The following is a 12,545-nucleotide window of genomic DNA, read 5'->3' as shown; positions in this document are numbered from 1 at the left end:
ATGATCTACAAGTGGTAATGGTCCGAGAAAGGGGATAGTGGATTATGGATTAGTCCATGTAATGGGAAAATTTGTAGGAAGCAAGGCTTAAATCCATAATGCCACATGGGGATATTTGCAAGGGCAAGATAAGTTTTTATATAGTATGTTTTAGTCTTACAAGTAGTATCTTTTAGCATCATATAACCTTGCCCCTTGCATTGCATCCTAGCAAGTAGGTAGTTTTCAAATTTCAAAATTCTATTATTTGCTTGCTTTGGTCGTGTTGTCATCAATCACCAAAAAGGGGGAGATTGTAAGGAAAATGGACCCTAGACCCATTTACTTTGGATTTTGGAGTTTGATGACCAACACAACAAAATTAGACTAATGAATTTGCAAGTGATTGTTTTGTAGTTCAATAGGGTGCAAGACGTGACTTGGACGAAGGCGACGTGATGATCCGATGATCAACACCATAAGCAAGACCCTAGGAGCACAATAGAAGACCAAAATATCAAGCAAAGTCCAAGAACGAAGATAGAAACCAAGCCGTACGCAAGATCACGAAGAAATGAGCTCATAGAGGTGACCGGACGCTAGACCGGACGCTGGCGAAAAGTGACCGGACGCTCCGATCAATAGGCTCAGCAACAACAGGCATCAGCAGCAGCGACCGGATGCTGGCGGCAAATTGACCGGACGCAGAACTGCAGCGTCCGATCGAGTACAGAAAGGTTCCAGAGCAGTGAAATTGTGACCGGACGCGCCCGGTGGCATGTGACCGAACGCTGGCAGCGTTCGATCAGTTGATCACAGCTCTATCGGTTAGGACGACTGGATGCATCCGGTCAAGACGTGATCAGTGTTCGGTCAGTAGCAGAAAAGCGGGATTTCATCCCCAACGGCTACTTTCTCAGTGGAGCTTATAAATAGACCCCCCAACCAGCCATTTGATGCGTGTGGAGCTAAGGAAACATATCAAGGGTGTTGATAAACCATTTTAGTGCTCTCCACTTGCATAGTGCTTAGTGATTCATTAGGTGATTAGCATAGATGCTTTGCGAAGTGCTTAGGTTGATTAGACCACCGCTTATGCACTTGCTCTAGGTTTAGGCCTAGTGTTTAGTGAGGTTTGCATACCTCTTACCACTCGGTGCTTGCGCCCACCATTGTTGTATATCGGAGGGGCTTGTAGTCTTGCGAGATCACACCAACCATGGTTGTGGTGTAGCCGCCACCGTGTATCGGAGGGAACAAGGCCTGCGGCGTTTTGGCCGGAAGCTTGATAGTGAAGATGGAGGAGAGCATCCGGGAGAGGCTTGCTGGAAGGCACGTCGGAGACCCACTTGCGCATGGGGAAGGCCCAAGGCTATCATGGAGTTACCCAACCAGGAGCTTGGCCCTTGTGAGGGGCTCCAACGAGGACTAGGGGGAAGCTTGCGTGCTTCTCAATACCTCGATAAAAATACCAGAGTCATCGATGGGAGTTTGCATATCTCTACCTTGATCTTTAGCTTCCACATTTACATTGAGTGTATTGCTACTTTTTCGGTAGAGATAGCAACCCACTAGCAAAATCGTAGTTGCATATTTAGATAGTTTATCTTTTGCATAGGTTTTGCTAAGGTTAGAAAAAGAGGCCATTGTTTAGAAGTAGATTCTTGAGTTGCCTAATTCACCTCCCTCTTAGGCGTCACAGTCCCCAACATGCATTGTTCTTGGAGCTTGAACTCTTCACCAAAGATGCCAAAGGGAATCGATCCAAGAGGTACCGAAGTTTTGTTGTCACAAAATTAGTGAGGAGCGTGTAGCTTTAATCTCTCACCAAGATTAGAATCTTGTGCTCGTAGAGCGTCTATGTGGATAAACACTAATACTCCTACATGCTCTGTACAACGTTTTATACTCTCCAATGAAATTCAGGTGTGGGAGAGAGAGTATCAAATATGTGTGTGGTTTTGTATGTGTGTGCTGGTTTGGAGGGTTTCTCGATCTACTGTGGTGTGTGTTGAACATATTCAATTTACGTTTTAGCATGTGTAGGAGCCACAAATGTTTACAATTGGTAGCCATGAGTTTGGCATGTGTCACACACGTTTATGGTAGTATTAGTTCTATTTAGATCACACAACTAATATTTAATGGCTAAAAATCAACAGAACAGTAAAGTGCAACAAAAGAGCACAAGGATCCATCTGGCCGACAAAGTACATGTACAATATTATTCCATGAAAAAAATCGCGCGCTATATAATTTAGCGGCGGCCACTCCTGGGAGCTATGCGCCGCTATAGCGCCGCTATAGCCGCGCTATAGTACCGCTATAGCGCCGCAGCGTGAGATAGCTGCTCACGCTATATCGCCGCTATAGCGCGCTATTTATATACAGCCAGGCAAAAAAATAATAAACAGTCCAAACAGGCAACATATTCATAGTTTCATACTTCCATACAGTCTAAACATCCATAAGGTTCAAATATTTAGTAGCTAACATGAAACAACAATAACGGAGGGTACTCTGGATTAGGGTTAGAGGGCTCAAGATGGGCCTAAATCTGACTCTGCCTCGTTTTTTTTTGTCAGCACATGAAACAGCAATAGCGGCGATTTAGCGCGCTATGGCGTTATAGCGGCAATAGCGGTGCTATAGCGCGCTATAGCGGCAATAGCGCGTATAGCGTGAAAATGCAAGATATCGTCGCGGCGAGCTATCTGGGACGCTATTAGCGCGCTATAGCGGTAAAATAGCGCGCTATTTTTTTCGTGGATATTATTTGAGTAGTAGATTATAGGCATCATGGTGACGAAGGCCCGTGGGAAAGCCAGGGGAGCACGGGAATTGGCCTCCACGCACGTAGAAATCACCATGGCGAGTAGGCGTAGCCTCAATAAAATGACTAGCGAGAATGTCGGGATAAGCAAAGAAACGAAAGCAGGACCCACATGCAGTTGGGCCCGTTTTTTGGCCCATAATCATCAAGGGCATGTTTGGTTTGCAGTTGGCTTGATATAGCCTAGTCTGGCTCCAGAGATGCGCGTTCAAGTCATTTGGTTGCCTGTATTCTATCCTGGATCTAGCCCGACGCGTGCAACCAGCTCTCCACATCCTAGCTCAAGGGAATCCATTTCTAGCTGGCTTGGCTCACGCGAACGGTATGAGCATGCACGTGAGAGAGCAGTGATGCAGGCACTATGGCAGGGTAACCAAACAACTCCTCTAAGCATCCTGGCTCTGTAGATCAACGCAACGAAACAACAATGGTTTGTATGGCCATAGCCTGGCTAGAGGGGGCATGCTAGAGGCTACCTGCGAAGGAAACCATAGAGTTCCTAAAACGTGCTTCACAGAAGAATTTAGATAGGCTGTTGGAGTTGCTCTTATCCATTATTATGTAGTTTTAGTTGCAGTCACTGCTGCTGCCAAGGCGCCAACTAACTTTGTATAAATCTCTACGCGTAATTTCTTTCCTATATGGAAGTAAATTGGTATATAGCTAGGGATAGACGCCATCAAGGCGGACGAACCATAGACAGAGCCTCCAAACGAGGAGGGAAGAAGGCTTTGTCGAGAAAGACCCCTACCGAACAATTCATCTGTGTAGGCTTCACTTGTAAGTTCCATCATCATGACCCTTTGATAGTAAATTAGATTTTCCTCTTCTCTCTACATAGCTAACATGCACCGATGATTGGGAGAGCGGGTCTTCACAATCTCTCGCATCACTAGTGCCATTTATATGTTCCCTTATATATCTCCTCCTTTATTTTCTAGAGTTGGCCTCCCTTCATTCCCAACCTCCTTAGTCATCTAGTTCCACCATTGTTTTGGTGGGAGAGAAGAAAGATGCCATGTTGCTAGTTGATGCTCGATGCGATTATCTCCACAAATGATACTGCCACCAGCACAACATTTTTGTTGCATGGGTTGCACGCAAAAAAGGAATATTTGTGCATCCAACCTACAAATTGATAACCTCATTTATGGAGGTGGCACCCAACCTTCACTACGTTTGCATCTACCAACTTCTTCCTCCCGTCATCATAAAAATCAACTTGTCATTGCCAAAAACTAGCCTCTCAGAAGGCTACACTAAGCTCAAAAAATGTAAAACACCTCACAATCCGATAGGACAAAGCCCAATATTTAACAAACCTCACCCTGTCGCAACCTACCACCATGGTTTCTATTATTTTAGAGATCCTCTCCTTTGATCCAATAGATACCTTGCCCCTTAAGGCTTTTAGCAAGAAAAAGCAATCCACCCATAGCGCATTGCGCAATAAGTCGACCCATAAGCAATTGCAATACACCTTCATGGTGTCAAATGTTCTAGATGTCCGCTCCTGTACTTTGATGCAAACCATGCCTTATAAGTCCATCTGCCAACAAAACCCACCACTAGCATCACCAATGATTTAGCAATCCCCACCACCAGTACATGCCCTTAAGACAGTTGTAACCTAGAACTGTGAGATAGTTTCAGTACTAATCTAGTCATGTGGACACTACAAAAAGAATAATTATCAAGTTATGTGGACACTACACATAAGACCATATTTTCAATGGAGTGTCGAGAAAGACCCTTACCAAATGATTCATCCATGTAGGCTTCACTTGTAAGTCCCATTGTTAGGACCCTTTGATAGCAAATTAGATTTTCCTCTTCTCTCTACACAGCTAACGTGCACCGGTGATTGGGAGAGCAGGCCTTCGCAACCTCTCACATCCTGGTGCCATTAGCAGTGGGCCCGTTGAAGGTATTATATTCGAACCATTTATATGTTCCCTTATATATCTCTTCCTTTATTTTCTAGAGTTGGCCTCCCTTCATTCCCAACCTCCTTAGTCATCTAGTTCCACCATTGTTTTGGTGGGAGAGAAGAAGGATGGCATGTTGCCAGTTGATGCTCAATGTGATTATCTCCACAAATGATACCAGCACCAGCACACCATTGTGGTTGCATGGGTTGCATGCAAAAAAAGAATATTTGTGCCATCCAACCTGCAAATTGATAACCTCATTTATGGAGATGGATCCCAACCTTCACTACGCTTGAGTCTACCAACTTCTTCCTCCCGTCATCATAAAACCCTCTTGTCATTGCCAAAAACGAGCCTCATAAGTCTACTAAGCTCAAAAGGTTTCAACCACCTCGCAATCTAACATGACAGAACCCAAGATTTAACAAACCTCACCTGTTGCAACCCACCACCATGGTTTCTAATGTTTCAAGGATCCTCTCCTTTGATCCAATACATACCTTACCCCTTAAGGCTTTTAGCTAGAAAAAGCAATCCACCAGCAGCGCACTGCGCAATAAGTCCATCCATAAGCAGTTGCAATACACCTTCGTGGTGTCAAACGTTCTAGATGTCCCCTCCTATACTTTGATGCAAACCATGCCTTATACGTCCATCTGCAAGCAGCCAAAACCCACCACCAGTATCACCAAGGTTCTAGCAATTCCGACCACCAGTTCATGCCCTTAAGACAATTGTAACCTAGAACTATGAGACAGTTTCAGTACTAATCAAGTCATGTGGACACTACATACAAAATAAATATGAAGTCATGTGGACATACAGATAAGAACATATTTTCAAAGGATTGTCGAGCAAGACCCTTACTGGAGATTCATCCATGTAGGCTTCACTTGTAAGTTCCATCGTCATGACCATATGAAAGTAAGTAAGATTTTCCTCTTCTCTCTACTATACTGCTAGCATGCTAGTCTTTGCAACCTCTCGTATCATTGGTGCCATCAGCAGTGGGCCCACTCAAAGTATTATATTCTAACCATTTATTCTGGTTTATTGTGTATCGCATGAAAAGAAACCAATTGACATGTGCTAATGCAAAAAAGACAAGTGGCGTCTTCTTGGAGGACCCATCTTACGAGGTCTTTGACTATTATTTATATGTTCCCTTATATATCTCCTCCTTTATTTTCTAAAGTTGACCTCGCTTCATTCCCAACCTCCTTAGTCATCTAGTTCCACCATTGTTTTGGTGGGAGAGAAGAAAGATGCCAAGTTGCCAGTTGATGCTCGATGTGATTATCTCCACAAATGATACCGCCACCAGCACAGCATTGTGGTTGCATGGGTTGCACGCACAAAAAGGAATATTTGTGCTATCCAACCTACAAATTGATAACCCCATTTATGGAGATGGATCCCAACTTTCACTACGCTTGCGTCTACCAACTTCCTCCCGAAATAAAAACCCTCTTGTCATTGCCAAAAACAAGCCTCAAAAGGCTACTAAGCCCAAAAAGTGTCAACCACCTCACAATCTGACATGATAGAGCCCAAGATTTAACAAGCCTCACCTATCGCAACCCACCACCATGGTTTCTAATGTTTCACGGATCCTCTCCTTTGATCCAATAGATACATTGCCCCTTACAGCTTTTAGCTAGGAAAAGCAATCCACTAGTAGCGCATTGCGTAATAAGTCCATCCATAAACCCATGCAATACACCTTCATGACGTCAAACGTTCTAGATGTCCCCTCCTGTACTTTGATGCAAACCATGCCTATGTGTCCTTCTGCAAGCAGCCAAAACCCATCACCAGTATCACCAATGTTCTAGCAACCCCCACCACCAATACATGCCCTTAAGACAGTTGTAACCTAGAACTATGAGATAAGTTTCAGGACTAATCAAGTCATGTGGACACTACATACAAAAATAATTATCAAGTTATGTGGACACCACACATAAGACCATATTTTCAATGGAGTGTCGTGAAAGACCCTTACCAGATGATTCATCCATGTAGGCTTCACTTGTAAGTTCCATCGTCATGACCCTTTGATAGTAAATTAGATTTTCCTCTTCTCTCTACATAGCTAACGTGCACCAGTGATTGGGAGAGTAGGTCTTCGCAACCTCTCACATCCCTGGTGCCATCGGTAGTGGGCCCGCTGAAGGTATTATATTTGAACCATTTATATGTTCCCTTATATATCTCCTCCTTTATTTTCTAGAGTTGGCCTCCATTCCCAAGCTCCTTAGTCATCTAGTTCCACCATTGTTTTGGTGGGAGAGAAGAAGGATGTCATGCTGCCAGTTGATACTCGATACAATTATCTCCACAAATAATACCTCACTAGCACAACATTATGGTTGCATGGGTTGCACACAAAAAAGGAATATTTGTGCATCCAACATACAATTTGATAACCTCATTTATGGAGGTGGCACCCAACCTTCACTACGCTTGCGTCTACCAACTTCTTCCTCCCGTCATCATAAAAATCCTCTTGTCATTGCCAAAAACTAGCCTCAGAAGGCTCCTAAGATCAAAAAGTGTCAACCACCTCGCTTTCCAACATGATAGAGCCCAAGATTTAACAAACCTCACCTGTCGCAACCCACCACCATGGTTTCTAATGTTTCAAGCAAGGATCCTCTACTTTGATCCAATAAATAGCTTGCCCCTTAAAGCTTTTAGCTAGAAAAAGCAATCCGCTAGCCGTGCTTTGCGTAATAAGTCCATCCATAAGCAACCGCAATACACCTTCGTGGTGTCAAACATTCTAGATGTCCCCTCCTGTACTTTGATGTAAACCATGCCTTATACGTCCATCTGCAAGCAGCCAAAACCCACCACCAGTATCACCAATGTTCTAGCAATCCCCACCACCAATGCATGCCCTTAAGACAGTTGTAACCTAGAACTGTGAGATAGTTTCAGTACTAATCAAGTCATGTGGACACTACACACAAAATAATTATCAAGTCATGTGGACACTACAGATATATAAGACCATATTTTCAAGGGATTTTTTAGCAAGACCCTTAATGGAGATTCATCCATGTAGGCTTCACTTGTAAGTTCCATCGTCATGACCCTATGATAGTAAGTAAGATTTTCCTCTTCTCTTTACTGCATTGTCAGTGTGTTAGTTTTTCGCAACCTCTCGCATTGTTGGTGCCATCAGCAGTGGGCCCGCTCAAGGTATTATATTCTAACCATTTATTATGGTTTTATTTTATTCATTCTAGTGCTATTTTATGTTTTCTGTACTGCATGAAAACAAACCAATTGACATGTGCTAATGCAAAAAAGACAAGTAGGGTCTTCTTGGAGGACCCATCTTACGAGGTCTTTGGCTGTTATTTATAAGTTCCCTTATATATCTCCTCCTTTATTTTCTAGAGTTGGCCTCGCTTCATTCCCATCCTCCTTAGTCATCTAGTTCCACCACTGTTTTGGTGGGAGAGAAGAAAGATGTCATGCTGCCAGTTGATGCCTGATGCGATTATCTCCACAAATGTGACCGCCACTAGCACACCATCATGGTTACATCGGTTGCACGTAAAAAGGAATATATGTGCCATCCATCCTACAAATTGATAACCTCATTTATGGAGATGGATCCCAACCTTCACTACACTTGCATCTACCAACTTCTTCCTCCCGTCATCATAAAAACCCTCTTGTCATTACAAAAACGAGCCTTAGAAGGCTACAAAACTCAAAAAGTGTAAACCACCTCACAATCCAACATGACAGAGCCCAATATTTAACAAACCTCACTTGTTGCAACCCTCCACCATGGTTTCTAATGTCTCAGGGATCCCCTCATTTGACCCGATAGATACCTTGACCCTTAAGGCTTTTAGCAAGAAAAGCAATCCACCAGTAGCGCATTGCGTAATAAAGTCCATCCATAAGCAGCTGCAATCCACCTTTTTGGTGTCAAACGTTCTAGATGTCCCCTCTTTTACTTCGATGCAAACCATGTTTTATAAGTCCATCTGCAAGCAATCAAAACCTAACACCAGTATCACCATTGTTTTAGCAATCCCCTCGTCTGCTCTGGATACCCTACACCCTCACAAAAAGATAGGAAATGGAGCACAAAATCCAAAAGTCATTATGAAGGGGAACATGATACATGTGAGGATATTTATTACACCATCATCGATGCCAATATTAGTAAATGCAAGGCTACCAAAAAATCAATCTGTAGTGTTGGCTCGTTACAGTTATGCATTCATCTTTCAGGTGGTAGTGAAAGCTAACTTATTCATTACAATGAAGCATGAGGAAGTGTATGATATGGTCAGAATTCGGTAGATGGTAGGTTACCTAATTAGGTTATTCGAGTGTTGTACATGCCCTTAATCAAGTCATATGGATACTACATACAAAATAATTATCAAGTCATGTGGACACTACACATAAAACCATATTTTCAAGGGAAAATTGTCTGACAGACATCTAAAGTGATGGTCGTTCGCTAGCGGACACCCTGTTTTGAGCAGTTTGCCAAAAGACACTCTGGTTCGGTGAAATTAGGCCACAGGACACCACGGACCGGTTGCAGCCGGTTGAGAAGAGAGAAAATTTCGTTTTGGACATCTGGTGCCCCTGAGCCACAGTTGGGTCCGCCCCTCTCCCTCTCACTGACGCGCAGCCCCACCTGTCATCTTCTTCTTCCTCCTCTTCTCCTCTTCTCTTCTTCCATTGATGAGCAGCAGCCACTGCCGTCGACCAGCCCCGGCCATGCAGGCGCACGAACGAGCTAGCGAGCTGCCGCAGCCACGGCCATGCGGGCTTGCGGGTGAGGCCATGACGAGCGGAGGCCATCTCTGGCCGCAGGCTCAAAGCCGCATGGGCCATGGCGCGGATGTTGTCTCTGGCCGTAGGAGCGAGCAGGGGAAGCAGACCGTGCGTGCGGGCGCATGAGCCACGGGCGCGGAGCCATGGTGAGCAGAGGCCATCTCCGGCCGTAGGCTTAGAGCCGCGCTGGGTCGTCGGCCATGCTGGAGCGCGGCCATGGAGGTCAGTGAGCTCCGACCTCTGAGCGTGCGGGGGAGGGAGGCGAGGTTAGCAGCAACGTACTGCTTCGACTTCGCCACCATGCATAGCGCGCCCCTTCGCGCACCCGCATAGGTGGTCCAGCGCCGCCAGGACGAGCTCGCATGAGCGGCGCGCCACCCCGTCGTCGAAGAGCACGTCGACGAGCACGAGCACCGCGCCGCGCGTCCACCGCCTTAATGCGGTTGCGTCCCCACGCCGCCGTGCGCACGAGCACTTGCAACACCGCCTTTGTCACGAGCCTGGAGACGGCCAGCCTGCCGCGGAGCAGCTCCACGGCCTCATTGAACACCTGCTACGGGAGGGACGCCAGCTTGCTGGGCGATAGCGCGGCCGTGAAGCGTTCCAAGAGTAGCGCCGCACGCGCCCTGGACATGGCGCTGGACCACTACAGTGCGGAGACGAGCGCCTCGTTCGTCTCCGCGACGCGATGCAGGCACTGCTCCGGGACCTGCAGCGAGGAGATGACCTCGAGCGCCTCGTCGCAGACGGCGGCGGCTGTCCCTTCCGACTTGGTGTTGGCGGACGCCGCGAACACCGTGGCCAGGACGTCCACCACTGGGCACGCAGGGCGCGAGGCCGGAGCACGGACGTCAGAGGCGTGGCCCACCAGAAGCGCGAGGCTGGGGCGCGGTGCCGAAGCGGGCTGTCGGAGGCGCAGCCGCCCGCGACGGCGTGATGTCCGACGACGGGTGCGGGAGGCGGAGAGGGTGGCGGGGACAGGAAACAGAAAAAAGAGAGAAAGGGAGAGAGGAAGAAGAATGCGGCAGGGGCAAGAATGTCATTTCACCGCTGTTCTTTCTCCTCAACCGGCTGCAACCGGTCCGCGGTGTGCTATGGCCTAATTTCACCGAACCAGAGTGTCTTTTGGTAAACTGCTCAAAACGGGGTGTCCGTCAGCAAATGATCATCACTTTAGATGTCCGCAAGACAATTGTCCCTATTTTCAATGGATTGTTTTCTCAAAAAAATAAATTTTGTTCAAACATATCTATCACATCTCTTGATATACTCCCATGTAAATCTATTTTGTTGGCTGAGAACCGCTTCTTCATCTTATTTTTAAAATTCAGCCACACGCTATTTTACTTAGTTGACATTCTAATTAATAATAACCATACAAATCATCCTACTACTCTAAAAATAATGGAGCTCTCGTGCTGGGTGGGCGTCCTCTTCTCCGCATCGAGTTCATTGCCTTCGTGCTACTGCGCGTACGCCAGACCGACACGCCGTGGCCATACCGTGTCCCGCTCGGGGCTCGGGACTGCCGGGTGTGTGGCAATGCTGGGGCTGCCCACGACGCTCATCGTGGTGGTGCTGCGGCTATCGGGCTCGTGCTGCAACTAACCTTGAGGTTTGTTGAGAAGAAGAGGTTGCTCCCGGTTTGCCATCAATGTGGAGGAGCCGCTAGTGTCGTAGCAAAACTGAGATGGTGCTCAAGTGGTTGTATCACCTGTAGCATTCACCATGGCCCCGGGTCATATGTTGTAGATGTATGAGTAGAGGTGTTTTAGGTGCAGAGATAGAAATAGAGAAAAAGATATAAATTAATTTAGTAGTACTTATTATGCATAGTAAATTTACTAGTAGTTTAAAATTTAAGATTGTTTGCTTGGTAAACGAAAATTTTACGGAATTTCTATTTACGTGGCTATCGTGCTACAGCGTGATGGCGCGACCCTGCTCCCACCTCGACCCCGCTCGGACCGCAGCCGTGCCCCACCGGAGACGAAGAAGAAGACGGTGGCGGTTAGGGTTCCGGGGGGGGGGGTGTTAGGGGATCCGTTGTTGACGAACTTAGAAGGAGGTTTAGGGGGGGGACACAACGGTGGAGGCGGGCGAGACGACAGTGGGGTTGGGTGAGGTGAGAGGGGCACCGCCCGTCGGGGTGGCGGGAGAAGGCGGTTAGGCGGGACTCGCAGTGGAGGTCATAGCGACATGCCCTGGGATTAGGGGAAGGTAGGGTTGAGAGCACGGCGGCGGGAGACGGGTGGCACGATGAGGTGGCGGGAGTCGTCGGGCGCCAGTGGTGGGGGCGAGGGCGAGGACGTGGAGGCGTCGTTACGGAGGTTAGGGGAGGGAGGGATGGTGGCAGGAGGTAGGCGGTGCGGCGAGGCAATGGGAGCCGACGGGCGCGGGCGGTGGAAGCTAGGGCGGGGGTGAGAGAGAGGACAACATTAGCACGGTGGAAAGACAACATAAGAGGGCGTCACGAAAGAGGAAGATGGGTCACGTATTTCCCAAACGGGCAACCTCCTCGCTCGTTATCTACCTCCAATTGTTTATTATTATTTTCAGATGGGGAGCGAACTCTCCAGAACCATTGCATCGCGAGCCCACCACAAATGCGGAAATATCCCGTGCCTAGGCCTTGTTTAGACGGTGGTTGGGAATCAGTATTGGGCACTGTAGCACTTTCGTTTGTATTTGACAAATATTGTTCAATCATGGTCTAACTAGGCTCAAAAGATTCGTCTCGTAATTTACAATCAAACTGTGTAATTAATTATTTTTTATCTACATTTAATACTCTATGCCTGTGTCCAAAGATTTAATGTGATAGAGAGAGTGAAAAAACTTGGAATGTAAACAAGGCCCTAATCAGTAATCACCGTCCCACGCCGGATCCGACGGTGGCCAGCGACCCAGACCCCCCCACGCCGCCCACCCCTGTCTCTCTCGCTTTGTCTCCTCGCACCGCCTTAACCACGCCGCCACACCCG

Source organism: Miscanthus floridulus, chromosome 14 (genome assembly GCF_019320115.1).
Source record: "Miscanthus floridulus cultivar M001 chromosome 14, ASM1932011v1, whole genome shotgun sequence".
Classification (NCBI taxonomy): domain Eukaryota; kingdom Viridiplantae; phylum Streptophyta; class Magnoliopsida; order Poales; family Poaceae; genus Miscanthus; species Miscanthus floridulus.
The sequence above is the reverse complement of the archived record's forward strand: the minus strand, read 5'-3'. Positions refer to the sequence as shown.